This window comes from Mustela lutreola, chromosome 2 (assembly GCF_030435805.1).
Source record: "Mustela lutreola isolate mMusLut2 chromosome 2, mMusLut2.pri, whole genome shotgun sequence".
Lineage (NCBI taxonomy): Eukaryota > Metazoa > Chordata > Mammalia > Carnivora > Mustelidae > Mustela > Mustela lutreola.
In genome coordinates this window covers 145,886,742-145,901,275 of record NC_081291.1, presented here as the reverse complement: position 1 = coordinate 145,901,275, position 14,534 = coordinate 145,886,742, and the positions used below count along the sequence as shown (strand labels likewise).

The 14,534-nt window shown below is 36.6% G+C and overlaps 1 long non-coding RNA gene across 1 annotated transcript; it reads left to right on the top strand.

The window, feature by feature from the left end:
• The first annotated feature begins 5,399 nt into the window (after positions 1-5,399).
• Positions 5,400-11,186, top strand: LOC131825894 (uncharacterized). The gene is made up of 2 exons (XR_009351360.1): positions 5,400-5,586; positions 10,890-11,186. It is a non-coding gene; the product is annotated as an uncharacterized LOC131825894 (long non-coding RNA).
• Positions 11,187-14,534: the final 3,348 nt, after the last annotated feature.

The following is a 14,534-nucleotide window of genomic DNA, read 5'->3' as shown; positions in this document are numbered from 1 at the left end:
GCAAAAACAATGAATACTGTTATGCTGAAAAGAAATAAAAAAATTAAAAAAATAAAAAAGAATTGTCTCACATTCAGTGCCACTATTGAGAAGTCTGAAGTCATTATGATTCCATATATTTTATCTGTGACAATATTTTTTTCTCTCTTTGGAAGCTTATGGGATCTTTGTGCTATCCCCCAAATTCAGTAGTTTTACTATGACGTATGTTGATTTGGCTCTACTTTCAACTAATTGCTGCTTTTTCCGTCTGGAACACTGATACCGCCAATATCCACTTGGCTACCTCTCTCACCTCTTTCTCTGTGATGCCTACTCTAACCATTCTCTTTATTTTTTCTTCCTTCCTTCCTTTCTTTTAATTTTAAATTCAATTAGCCAACATACAATGTATCCTTAGCTTTTGATATAGTGTTCAATGATTTATTATTTGTGTGTAACACCCAGTGCTCATCACACTATGTGCCCTCCTTAATGCCTATCACCCAGTTACCCCATCTCCCTACCCCCTCCCTCCAGCAACCCTCAGTTTGTTTCCTAGAGTTAAGAGTTGCTCATGGTTTGTCTCCCTTTCTCATTTCCTCCCATTCAGTCTGCGTTCTTTAAATTGCACCCAACTTCACAGGTCTCTCCACTTGCTCTGCTGATCCCCCTCACCCTGCCCTTTTTTTTCATAACATACATCACATTAGGTCATCAGGTCTCTTTTCCGTTTCGTTAATTCTTTTTAGTTTGACCTAATGTGCTGTTAACACCATCTTATTCATTTCACTTATTATACATCTATTTCTAGAAGTTTTATTTTGTTTTCAAATACGTTTGGTCACTTTGATATCTCCTTCCCCGACTTCATCTTTTTTATTCTCTCTTTTGTATCTTTAAACACGGTAAATATATTTTACTTTATATTCGTTATCTAATAATTCCAGGATCTTAAGTCTTTGTCTGGTTTTGTTGTTTGCTGTTGCTGTTGACTCCTTTTTCCATGCACGTGTGTGCGCAGGTGCACATGCGCACATGCACATTTTAATAATAATTTCTAATTTTTGAAATTCTGGGTAGGAATTCTGTGAGGACTAAGGGAAAACCCTTATTTCTGCTAGAGTTCTGAGGGCGCAACATCATCCACTCCTCTTCAATAAGATTCTTCTGGAGTGCTCTGGACCATAAAACGTGTGATTCCAGGTTTGCGTGGGCTGGTTTACCTCGGATAACTCCCATAAATCTACTGCTGGTTTTTTCTCCATTAACTAAAACAGAGATTAGACAGCTTTTTTTTTGTCTATCATTACTAAAGGGATAGTCTTCTGGATCATCCTGTTTTGATATGCACAGTATCACCAGAGTCCCCGTGCTCTGTGAGCTGAGCGCAGAGAGTCTTTCCTGCTCTTCGACGCTCTGCGCAGGCACCTAGGGCTCCAGGCTACAGGCGTGAATCCCACACATATCCCCTGGGCATGCTGCACACTCAATTTTTCATACCCGCTGGAAGTTTCTTTTGCTATTTTGCTCCTGGCTGCAGAGAATAGCCCAAACTGTTTTAGGTACCACTCCACTAATTTTATTTTATTTTATATTATTTTTTAAGATTTTATTTATTTATTTATTTGTCAGAGAGACAGAGAGAGAGAACACAAGTTGGTAGAGTGGCAGGCAGAGGCAGAGAGAGAAGCAGGCTCCCCACTGAGGAAGGAGCCAGATATGGGACTCCATCCCAGGATGCTGGGATCATGACCTGAGCTGAAGGCAGTGGCTTAACCTACTGAGCCACCCAGGCATCCCCACTCCACTAATTTTAAAACATTTAAATATTTTTCAATTAATTAAAGTAACTAAAAGATGCCTGGAATTTTTAAATGTTTATAGAGGAGGAATTTTAGGACTGTCAGTGTAACATAACCATGAAAACAGAATACTGAAAACAGAAATACAAGCCATTTTTAAAAGCTGTCGATTATCTTTTCATACATGTGTAATGTATATAATATAAAGCCTAATGTTTGTAACATCCCTGCCCCCACCAACCAGCTTCAAACTAGGATGTTTTCAAATATTTGAAGGTTCCTGTTTGCCTTCCATGATTACATAGCCCTCCCTCTCTAATAGAGATGTAAATTATCCTGAATTTTGTGATCCAATTCTTGACTTTCTCAATAATTTTACTACTCCCTTTTTGTTCTACCATATGAAAATGTCATGCCTTATCAAATATATAAATGACTAAGGTCCATCTATCGCTTACTGGACTAGGAGAAAGTTTTCATGAAAAACAGAGGCCAGATGTCATCAACTACTATGAGATATAGTCTGCCTTAAACAAAGTAGGTACTTAATGTTTTTTGCTTTAAGAAAATCTCTAGTTTCTATTCAGACTGACACCTACGACTGCCTCTAAAATAAACTTATGTACCGTAATACAATTTTGTAACACAAACATTAAACCAAATTTTATACTTCTCCCAAAGTGCCATTGAGAGGGGGCGGCTGATCATTACAAAGCTTCTTTAGCATCAAATTTAACCATAAATATTTCTGGTATATTTGTCATATTTTCAACATTCAGAAGTTATAAAATGTTCCTGTGGATGTGACCATCTTTTTTTTTGTTTGTTTATTTATTTATTTTTTTAATTTATTTGACAGAGAGAGGGAGAGCAAGACTGCGTGCATAAGCAGGGCAAGCGGCAGGGAGATGGAGAAGCAGGCTCCCGGCTGAGGAAGGAGCCTGATGCGAGGCTCATCCCAGGACCCTGGGATCATGACCTGGGCTGAAGGCAGGCAGTTAACCAACTTAGCCACCAGGCACCCCTGGATGTGACCATCTTGACAGTCCTGCCGGAATACTTAATACTTAATACTTATATTATTCAGCACTAGTATATACTGTCATTTATTTTTCTGTTCATTTGTGCGTGTTTCACTTTTCAAGCAGATACTCAGTTTTGTTGCTTTCTAATTTCTATGTATTTGCCAGTTTCACTAAAATACTACTGACCACTGTATCCTGCAACAAATATTTATTAAGCAACCATTATATGTCTCTTATTATTTTGAAGGCTCGGGGTATGGACTGAAATGCAAATATTCTGCTCTTGGTCACATGTTATAGTGGAGAGACAGGTAATAAATCCAACAAAAAAGAAAGATGATGGTGTTATACAGTAATGAGTGCAATGAAAAATAAAATAGAGTGATGTAAAGGATAGTGGCCAGAAAGTAAGAGTCTTCCTTGCCTTTTCTTAAGAAAAAATTATACAAGTTATATTACCAGTCTTTAAATGTTACGGTAGCTCTATGCTAGCTCTATTATAGGCCCCAAGCGTTACCTCATTCTCTATGAGATAGATCTCTGTTTGACTTAGTATTTAGTAGTGATTAGGGTCCAGACTCTGCAAAGCCACATGTTAACACGAAGACTATTGTCCAATCAAGATACTCATGGATTCTGTCTGGCAGAGATAATAATCCTACATTTCATTATTTTATTGCCCTCTAGGATATAACCAGTTTGTCTCTAACATAGCAAATTTGTTTTCAGTACATCTTTCCTGAATGATATATAAGCATTTATGCCTCAAATTCTCAGAAAAAAATTTATCATCTTTATTTTTCTTTTATTAATGAGTTAAAATTTTAATATTCACTCAGCATTGATAAAAGAATCCTGATTTTCACTTTTTGAAAATTATAATTTGACCAGAGTGTGAAAGGGAAAACTTTTCTGAAAAAGGAACATTTGAGCTCAAATCTAAATGACAAGAAGGAGATAGTCTGGGCACCTGGGTGGCTCCGTGGGTTAAAGCCTCTGCCTTCTGCTCAGGTCATTGTTCCAGGGTCCTGGGATTGAGCCCCACATGGGACTCTCTGCTCATCAGGGAGCCTGCTTCCTCCTCTCTCTCTGTCTGCCTCTCTGCCTACTTGTGATCTCTATATGTCAAATAAATAAAATATTTATAAGAAAAAAAAAAGAAGGAGACAGTCATGTAAACTGGGGACAGACTCCTCAGGCCGACTGAATGGGGCCTTTAAAATGCTGAAGCAGGTGGGAGCTTGGATTGTCAAAGGATCAAAGGTCTTAAGGAGCAGAAGAGTGGGAGGAGATGACTCCAAAGATCCAGTCAGGGGCAGATAATGCAGGTGCTGTAGATTATGAATAATGACTTCGATACATATATAAAAAAATATTTTCTATGAAATCTCAATGCATATGTGCCTGCTTCCTCACTTATAGTCAGTTAAATTTATTTAAAAAATAAGTTAGATAAAAAACTAATGATGTACTATATGTTGGCTACCTGAACATAATTTAAAAAATAAGTTAGAGTCAGAGGGAAAATGTAAGGATTCACACAAAGAGAAAACTAAAAAAGCTATTTCCGATTAAGAGAACATTAAGTAACATATTATGTATCAATTCTACTCCATTAATAAACAACAACAAAAAAGAAAACATACTGAATCACCTCCTCTGAGGTTATGATTTCTTTTAAATTAAAGACTCTGGTGGGTGTAAATATTCCTAGAGGCCCCCTTTCCTTTCTTATTCTTCCTAGTAAAGAAGAAAAACCAGACTCCAAGTTATCAGAGAATTGTGGAAGAGAAAGGAAGAGCAGAGCAACCAATTCTGCCTCTGACTGATCATGCTTTTTAATAGCGTTTTAGCTTCCCCATCTTGATAGCGAGCATGAAATTCCCAGAGATCTGTGTTGTTCCTCTGCGGAAACTTTTTAAGACAGATAAAATTAGCTGTAAATCATCTTGAATTTCTAACAGAAGGATTCCAGACTCTAGCTGGGGAGCTGTCTTTTTCCACCTCACTTTGCCCACCATGTTCTCTCACACAGTAGGAGGAAACCAAAAGGGCAACCCTAGTTCCTTATTTTTCTTTCCTTGTTACCAGGCCATTCTCTGCTATTTCACTTCTTAAATTTACAAAAGGTCATGATATTGTGTTTATTCTACGTGGTCTTTTTAGGAATTTGTTTTATTTTGTTAAGAAAGAAAATGCATAGAACTAACCTGAGATTATGGTATATTTTATCTCTACCGGTTTCTTAACTTGCCTGCTTGTCCTAGTTTCTTTATTATTGCTGGCTGACCTTTTAGCAAAGTTCATCTGCAGTTTCTATTTTGTTTTTCCAGTGTTGTGGAAAGCTCTCACCCATCACCCGGATGGCAGAAATCCACCAGAAAATCCAAACTGGGGAAATCCCAGAGTTGGAAAAAAGAAATTTTTCAAAAAAAGAAAACCTTACCAAAATAAACATGTTCAGGAATATTCTTGTTTGCCAGTAAGGTGATCTACAGACAATTCTGAGATATGAGATGGCTAAAAATAGGAAAATGCAGGCATAATTATCAGAATATCAGCGGATGTTACAGGATGTTGCAAAGCCCGTTTCCATGTGAAATACATATTAGCAAAGTATTCTATGCCTTTGCCCCTTTAATTTTGTTTTCAAAAATTCCCATGACAATATTCAGGTATCCATGCCACACGAGGACACGTTTAATGGGAATCCTGCAGATCAAAGGAGGGAGGTACACTGCTGCTGAGAACAGACCCTTCTAAGACATCTTGCAAGGGTAAGTTCAGAACTGTGCGCTCTTTTGAATACTGTCTGGATACTGACAAGAGGATTCAAATAGACTCTGCAAACAATGGAGCTTTGGGAATTGTGTACATCTTGAGAAGTAATTTGAGTGGCATATATTTAAGCCAATCTATTCATATTTGAGCAAATCCAAGCAATTTATATTTCCTGGAGGTCAGCTTGAATAGGAAGTTGGAAGAATGGTGTTGCTTCACTCTCATGTTAAATAAAAATCATGGGTAATCATGTATTTACACATTAATTTATGTCACAAAAGTACAACAAGTTAGAAAATAGGACCTTCATACACTGCTTTGGAGGGTATAAATTGTTATAAACTTCCATAGAGGACAATTTGGAATGTATATCCAAAGGCTTAATAATATTCACGATCTCTGACTCAAAAATTTTTCAAGGAAATAGGAAAATAGATGTTCAGGATTACATAATTTATTTATTATGTTGTCATTGTGTTTACAATAATGGAAATCTGCAAAGTTAAATGTTAAATGTTAAATGTGGCTCACTCACACAATAGAATATTTTGCAACATGTACAAATGATAAGAAAGATTTATAATTACTGATGTGAAGATACGTTTTTAAATTATAAAATCAGGTTACAAAATAGTATTTAAAGAATGATCCCATTTTGGTAACAATACATTTTATTCATTTGCTGGTATATATGAATAAAAACTCTGGAAACTCAATGAATAATGTTTTAGACTTTGTCACTGGCTTAAACTTATGTATTTCCTACTCTTTTTGCCAGAACATTTTTGGAGTATGATGTCATGTACGATTCTATTATAGATTATGATTCATAAATTATAAAGCATATGTTGTAGCAATCTATGGCTACATAAGCAAATGTAGCTAAAAATAATAATTCGTAATTTGTCAGTCTTCTGTAAAATTCTGCTTGGTATATTGTTGATGGGGTGCTGGGATGGCTGGAAAATCGAAAATGTACATATTATGTGAATGGCAGTTAGTCCTGGCCACGAGGAGCAGTTCTCTTATACATAGAACTCTCCACAGGGACACTTGAGCTTCCTTTTAGCATGGCGACTAGGTCTCAAGAAGAAACATTCCAAGAGTCAAGAAGTAGAGGCTACCAGCACGCTCAAGACCTGGATTTAAAAGTCCCAGAAAGTCACTTCTGCTGTTATTTTTGTCAGAGCCTGTCAGAAAACCAGCCTTGATTCAAGGGGAGAGGAGTGCAGTGGTGTGCAGACAAGAAGACAGGAATTGTTAGGGCCATGTTTGGGATCTAACCACCACACTATGGAATATGCCAGTCGGAAGCACCTTGGAAATGAAATGTCCATGAATGTGTGAAAATCTGAACTGAATTTTGAACTAAAAAGCAGTTCAGAGGTTACATATTAAATTATCTCATTTATCAAAAGAGACTTCTATAATCATTGACCAGATTCCAGCTAGTCAGAGGAGAGGAGAAAGGAAGTGAAAGAATTTCCTCTATAAAAGACATTATTTGGACAACCGGAATTGAATTGAATGTGAATAAGATATTAGATAATACTGTAATTTAAATATTGAATTTAATAAGTTTTATACAGGCATTTTGTCAAGTGAAAGAATGTCCTTATTCCTAGGAGATGAGTGCCTAGGTATTACAGAATTAAGTATAATGGGGGCACATGGCTGGCTCAGTCGGTACAGCATGTGACTCTTGATCTTGGGATTGTGAGTTCGAGTTCCACGTTGGGTATAGAGATTACTTAAAAAAAAATCCTTAAGAAGCTTTTAAAAAAGAATAAGTGGTATGGCTAATTTGTCTACTTTTAATGGTTTAGCTAAAAATTAAAAAGATGGAGCGTATATGTTAAAAATTTGTGAATCTGGGTAAAAGAAATTCAGCTACATGCAGTTTGCCTTTTTGAGTCATGACCCTGTGATTGAAAGGGAGGTGGATTAGGGAAGATCTCTAGCACGGGGATAGGAAGCCCTGGAAGGAAGCTCACATATAGAATAGACAGAGTCTACCCTGAACGGAGATGGGAGTTCACCACAAATAAACTTCAAACCTAGAAGAAAAGTGGTATGACTTTTAGAGGCAATTCTGAATTTGAAGTTTTCCTCAATTATAAAGAAAAAAATATTTATTTTTGGCATATCTGAGTTTAGAGTTTAAATTTGGCTTTCACTATCACCCCCTTCAAGAAAATGAGAAAAGACAATTTGAAGTTTGTAACTATGATACATTCCTCTTAAACAACACATTTCTTTAATGTTAAATTGGATAAAGATTGTTAACCAAGGGGGTTCACAGACTTCTGCCTCCCCTTTTGCCCAATTGGTTTTGTTTTTCTCCTCCCCTACCCTCCGAAGAAAGAAGGAAACTTCCTGAATGGATTCCAAGGAGAAAGGAATTTGGAACCAAAGGAACTTAGGGACTGAACACCAGGGAGTTAGGAAGTGTCCTGAGTATATTGTGCAAAACTGTGCATTTTACAGATGAGGTTGGGAAGGTGTAAGAGGAGGTGGTGTGAATAAAGAAATTCTGCTTAATAGAAAAGACAACCACTGCTGAGAATTTGGAATGTCATATGTTAATAACAGTTGCTGTGGTCCTGGCATTTGTATCTTCTTAAAAACAGAGAGAGACATGAATAAAGATTATATTCCTTTCTGAGTCTAGAGTCTATAGGAGGGACACTGCTCATAGATTTGATTTTGGGGTTATAGCTAAAAAAGCATTACATATATATCAAAGAAACTCTGTACACATGCTCCCATTAGACCAATTTTAGATTTTTTCTTTGTTTGCGTCTTTAAACCCTATTTATATTAAGAAGGACAAGAATATGTCTCTTCCTAATCAGCCCCTCAAAAGACAGAACTAGGGCTTCATAATCAATTGTAGAACATGTTCTTTTCTTCTTCAACTCAAACCAAAAATTTGTCTGCAGTTATTTAATTATAGTTTTTAGTGGCCAAGATATGCCTTCACTAAAATAAATGCTAAGCAAAATGGTAGAGTTTAAAAATAAAATCTCCAGAAGAATAAATGGATGTTTTCCATACAGGAAATGTAGGAAAACTAAAGATGGATTTAAAGACAAGAGAGAAATGAAATACTCCTTTCCTGCTGACCATAGATCCTTAGTTATCCTAGAGATAGCAATATGCAGTCTCAGGAAATATTAAAGCCCATTTTCACGTCAATAAGTCATCATATGGCTTTTGTAAATATAAAGCCCAAATATCACAGTGCTCTGTTCCAGTTGAATTCTAATTTGTATGAAAATTAAACTCTGCTACAACACATGAAGATTTCATAAAATATTTATGACCAGCTCAGTCTTTGTTGAGAATAACAAAACATGTGAAGTGTGCAAATTAGCTGGCATGTGGTTAAAAATTGTGTGTGTGTGTGTGTGTGTGTACTTTTAGATTTATTGGAGAATTTAGGCTACAAATAAATGTAACTTCCACAAATTTGATCCATGATAAGGTCTAATATTTTTTTGTTTGTTCCATTTCCACAGGACACTATGTCCAAGGTATTGTGCATATGTTTAACAAATTATGAAATAGGGGCCCCCGGGTGGCTCAGAGGGTTAAGCCTCTGCCCTCAGCTCAGGTCATGATCTCAGGATCCTGGGATGGAGCAGGGTCCTGGGGTCAAGCTCTGCATCAGGCTTTCTACTCAGCAGGGAGCCTGCTTCCCCCTATTCCTCTGCCTGCCTCTCTGCTTACTTGTGATCTCTCTCTCTGTCAAATAAATAAATAAATAAAATCTTTAAAAAATTATCAAATATAATTATTGTGGCCTTGTTTCAAACTATCCTTAGTCTGGAGTGGAATTAGGGTATGCTTTGCAGCTAAAGCTCAAGGAATTCCCTGACTTCTTTATTTACAAGCCAGATGCTTTGAAATCTCTTTCTTATAAAGTGTTACAATACCTCTATTTTAGGGTTACTGTTGGGATTAAATGTTATAATATAGCACTGTGTCTAGCACAGTGCTTGATAGTTAGCAGACTCTTGGTAAATGCTAATACCATTTCATTACTGTATTATTTTATCACTGGCGTCAGTTAAATTACTCCAAATACAATCACTTAAAGCATATGCAGAAAAGAAAAACTCATCTGGATGAGTTTGAAGATTTAAGCCTCAAGTGTAGCGATAAATCAAACTCTTAGACGGTAAGTCAGGATTCTAGCAATTTCATGAATCTCCATAGGCAAGAGATTCCACAATGTGGAGGGCCTACCATATCCAAGCGTGTATCCTCCCTCCCCTGCACTGTGAGAAAAGGTTTGTGTACATAGGAGATAAATCACATTTTTCACATTATCATCACAATTTTTACATAAATCTAAATCTATTCTAAAATAAAGGTTTTTTTTTTTATCTTATTTTATTTCTTTTCAGTGTTCCAGCATTCATTGTTTATGCACCACACCCAGTGCTCCATGCAATACGTGCCCTCCTTAATACCCACCACTAGGCTTATATTTTAAAAATACACTATGAGAAAATAACCCAAATTGAGAATATGAAGCAGACACATATATGTACATACTTTTGAAGATGAAAAATTTAACAGTGAAAATTTGAAAATCAGTCCAATCTGAAAACTGAGAACTGGTAACCTCAACTGAGTCGTCCATATATAATAATGGATACTGTCACTAAAAATTCAAAAATGTGCAATATCTTGATATATGGAAAATCATCCATAAATGAAATGTGAAAAAGCAAATTACATGATAGCATGTTTACCCTGGTTATAAAAATTTTAAAAGACAGCTATATTCAGATTAAAAATGATTTTTAAAAGACATATAACAAAGAGATAATGGCATTTTAAATATTTGTATGTTTTCCATGTATATATAAAAAGAAATACTCTTAAGAAATATTTCTTAAGAAATATTCCCATATTCAAGTGGAAGCAATCCTCTCCTCAAACTAGTTATTCTGAACACTTTTGTTTTTCACAACCTAGTTACTAGGATCTGGAGAGAAAGTATCCTATTCCATAATACAGTGTCACCCACAATGCTTACTAGCTCAAGGCCTATTATAAAGTGAGAATTCAGTAAAAGTTTATAAAATGAAAATTTTAATATAATCTATTTGCTTAACCTTGCAACTTGTAGGCTTATTCAATATTATAAGAACTTATACATGTTTGTAATTTTTCATTTTTATGTTATATGAACACAAAAGTACCCAATGGTGTCCAACTTGATAAATGTGGTAAATATAATTATTACTTAGAAAATAGTCATTCATTCTCTCCTTTCCCTCTACAGCCTTCACGGGAGGAAGTTACTTCTCTCCTCTTTGATATTGGACTTGGCCATGGGACCAGCTTTGGTTAAGGAGATATTTGTAGATGTAAGAAGAGGCTTGTGGTGGGCTTGCACATGCATTTTCCCCACTACTTGAGAAAAAAAGAAAATGGGTAGCCACTGGTTTTTCACTAGTAATGAAAAATACATGAAGCAGACCTGGATTAACCCTCTTTTAGGAGCCAACCTGAATTCTCAACCAGATCAAACACTAATCGGTAGACACATAACAGAGAATAAATGATTATTGACATATGACACTGACTTTTGGGATGGCTTGTATAGAGTTATATCTTTTTTATTTTTGTCTTTTTGCATTGACTAGGACCTTCAGCAGAATGTTTAATAGAAACAGAAATAGCGGGTATTCTTTATTTACTCATGACCTGCCACTGGTTGGGTGCCGTTGGAAGCAGATCCTAAGATGAAGATTAGCATGCAGGAAATCTGTTAGGAGTATTCATGGGATCTACCCATGTGGATGGAATAGAGTGTAAGAAGTCCTGCACTGAGAAGGAAATTAGACTACAGTATGATCTCAAGGAATCCTTCAACCAACCCATGAGGAACTCTGAAGCTAGGATAGGTTTTTAACCTTGTTCCAAGTGGGGAAGGAAGACCAATCTTTGTAGCTCTGTGCCAACCAGAAATTGCTTGAGGACTACTCAGATGAAGAAGGTGATGTGACTTTCCAAAGAGGTAATCCACTTCAGTCAACACAATTCCTAGAGGGTGGACAGCGAAGGGCTCTGTGCTGAGGGACTCTCAGAGGCTGGGGTAATAAGTCCTTCTGTTCTAAAGGGCCATCTGGACAGCATCTACTGTACAACTCTTCATGGGAAAATATTTTAATGTCACAGTATTTGAGCCTAATTGTTATACAAGTAATAAACATAACAACAATAACAATGATGATGATAAGAAAAAGAAAACAGCAAATAAGAATAACTGTCATTTCTGTAACAGAATGTGAAATGGTGCTTTTCCCATGGTATCAGAATTTCAGTTGAAGCCCCCAGCTAAGCTAGCAGATGGCAAACCACATATTTTAAAGAGTGATATTTCCATGTAGAACTTCCTAAAAGTTATGGGGCTTTGTGTCCATTACTTCAAAGAGCCTATGTAAAGGAACATGGAAAACTTGAAGAGAAAAAGTTTTCCATGTCATATTCTTCCCTCCCTAAGACAAAATGAGAAGCTTTCTAAAGAGATGTTTTTATTATTGATGTCATTTTGTCTGTTTGTGCTGGTTTTTGTTTCTTCAAGACAGGAGACTAGAATATTATTCCCCAGCTGGATACCTATCAAACTGCAGAAATACACTGTCCTGCCTTCTGCTTCCCCTGCCAAACCTCAGAGCATTGGTGAAGGTATATTAACATACCGACTAAATCCTGCATCTGGTCTGGGGAATTTCACAATCTGAGGCAGGTTCCAGTTGTCCATTACTGCAGGAGGAGCAAACAAGGCAGTTTTAGTATCAGCAGCATGGGTATAAATCTCCACGGGTCAAGTGAATCTATTGAAAAAGAGCCACTTACACTATCCTGACAGAACCCTGAAGGAGGCTGTTTATGGAATGTGAAGATCGTAGCTGAAAGAGTCTGTAGGTCACTGCTGGGATGAGAATGGGGGGTATAGAGCTGAGAGGCATTACGAGAGAACAGCAGGAAAGGTCATCACCTGTGTCAAGGAATGGTGCCCTATAGAGATCCTAGAGGGAGTCTCCAGACAATTCTCAAATGTTCTCTAGGAAAGAGCCAGAATTTAGAACGTGCCATAACTGAGGACATGATAGATTACAAGAACACTGGACAAGCAAGACTCTGACCTCTTCCTCTAACTCCCTTGCCACCATCTATCATCCTCCTCCAATTCTCTCCCACCCTCATGACCCTAGTGTTGCAAGTACTCTGTCAAACAGGCGAGGAAGGATAAGGATCAACAAACTTTCTTGAGCCACGGATCTGGCCTAAGCTGTTGGGAGTGGGAGCAAAAGAGAGGAGGAATGGCGCTGTGGGGGTAGAGACTAAATTATTACAATTAGACTAAATTATTACAATTTCGATTCTTTTGATCTTCCTTAATACAACAATAAAATCGGTATTGTTTTTCTTTCCACTTACAGGTCTTGGAGCAATCTGTAGCCTCTTCCCAGAATGTTCTTCCTCCTATTTTAGCCTGGTTAATTCTCAGTGCTATTGTGGAGCCCAGATCAACTGTCTTTGCCTCATAGAAGCCATCTCTGACCCTCTCGTCAGATTTACCCATTCTGTGCTTTCACAGCACCCACTATTTATACTTCATATTACCTTTCATGATTTTACTTTAAAAAGTATGGAATTAATCACATTATTTATAATAGCCAAGATAAGGGAACAACCTAAGTGTCAATCAACAAATGAATGGCTAAAGAAGATGTGGTATATATACACAACAGGATATTTCTCAGCCATTAAAAAAAAAAAAAAAAAAGTGAAATCTTGCCATTGTATCAATATGGATGGACCTAGAAGGTATTATGCTCAGTGAAATAAGTCAGATGAAAACCTAAAAAAACAAAGTAAGCAAATGAAAAATCAGAAATAGATTCACTGAGAAGTAACTGGTGGTTGCCTGAAGGCAGGTGAATGGAGGATGGGTAAAATAGGTAAAAGGGATAAAGAGGCACAAAGTTCCAGTTATCAAATAAATAGGTCATGGAGATGAAAATACTTTACTGACAGTGGCCATTTGTGGCTGGATTCAATATTTTGCTATGGTCTGTTAAGAGACACTGAACTGGGTGGAGAGGACCATCACTCCCCAGGATGTGGGCATGGAGAGGAGAGAGAATGTAAGTAGCTGAGGGGGGTCACAGGTGAACCTGTTAGTTTTTTCAAACGGCCAGTTTATTCATGAGCAAGAATGCAAGTCCCCTCTACCTTCATCCCTCTAAAGATAATCCATTGATGATTTTTTTTTTTTTAAGGCAAGTTCTTCAGTCCCTTTGAAGGAAAGTGCTCTAGAAGATCATGATGTTACTTTTGACTAATCAAAGGGAAAAATGTCAGGCTAACATCAAGGACAATGCTTTTGATAATTTTTTAAAAGGTTATGCATGCTATCTTTTATTCTGCAGTCAATTAGACTCCTTCATTTTTAACATAAAACTGAGCAGCTGATATTTCTTTTTAATGGCATTTTCTTACCATGAAAAATTGAGGTTATTTTTCCAATGAATTATTAGAAAAGATCAACCACCCATCCATAAAAACTTATAAGACCACTATGTCCCCTCTTTGGCATTTTAAAACATTTTAATTAGCTTAGTAATGTTTTTGAATTCTACTCAATTTAGAGTATTTCCAAAAATACATAAATAAAGGTTTACCCTGAGGCTTCCAATTAAGCTAAAGCAAGTTTCATTTCCCTGAAATGTTATTTCTTCTTTGACTTTTGAATATGATGATCATTAAAAATCCTTTCCAGAGTCAGAATACTGTCCACTCACTTTCCTTTCTAGACATTAAATGGCTTTGAATCTTCATTTGTTGTTGGCTATCTTTGAACTGATCAGCTAAGAAGCACCACAGAAAACAAGGAAGCAAGCTGAGTAAATTAAAT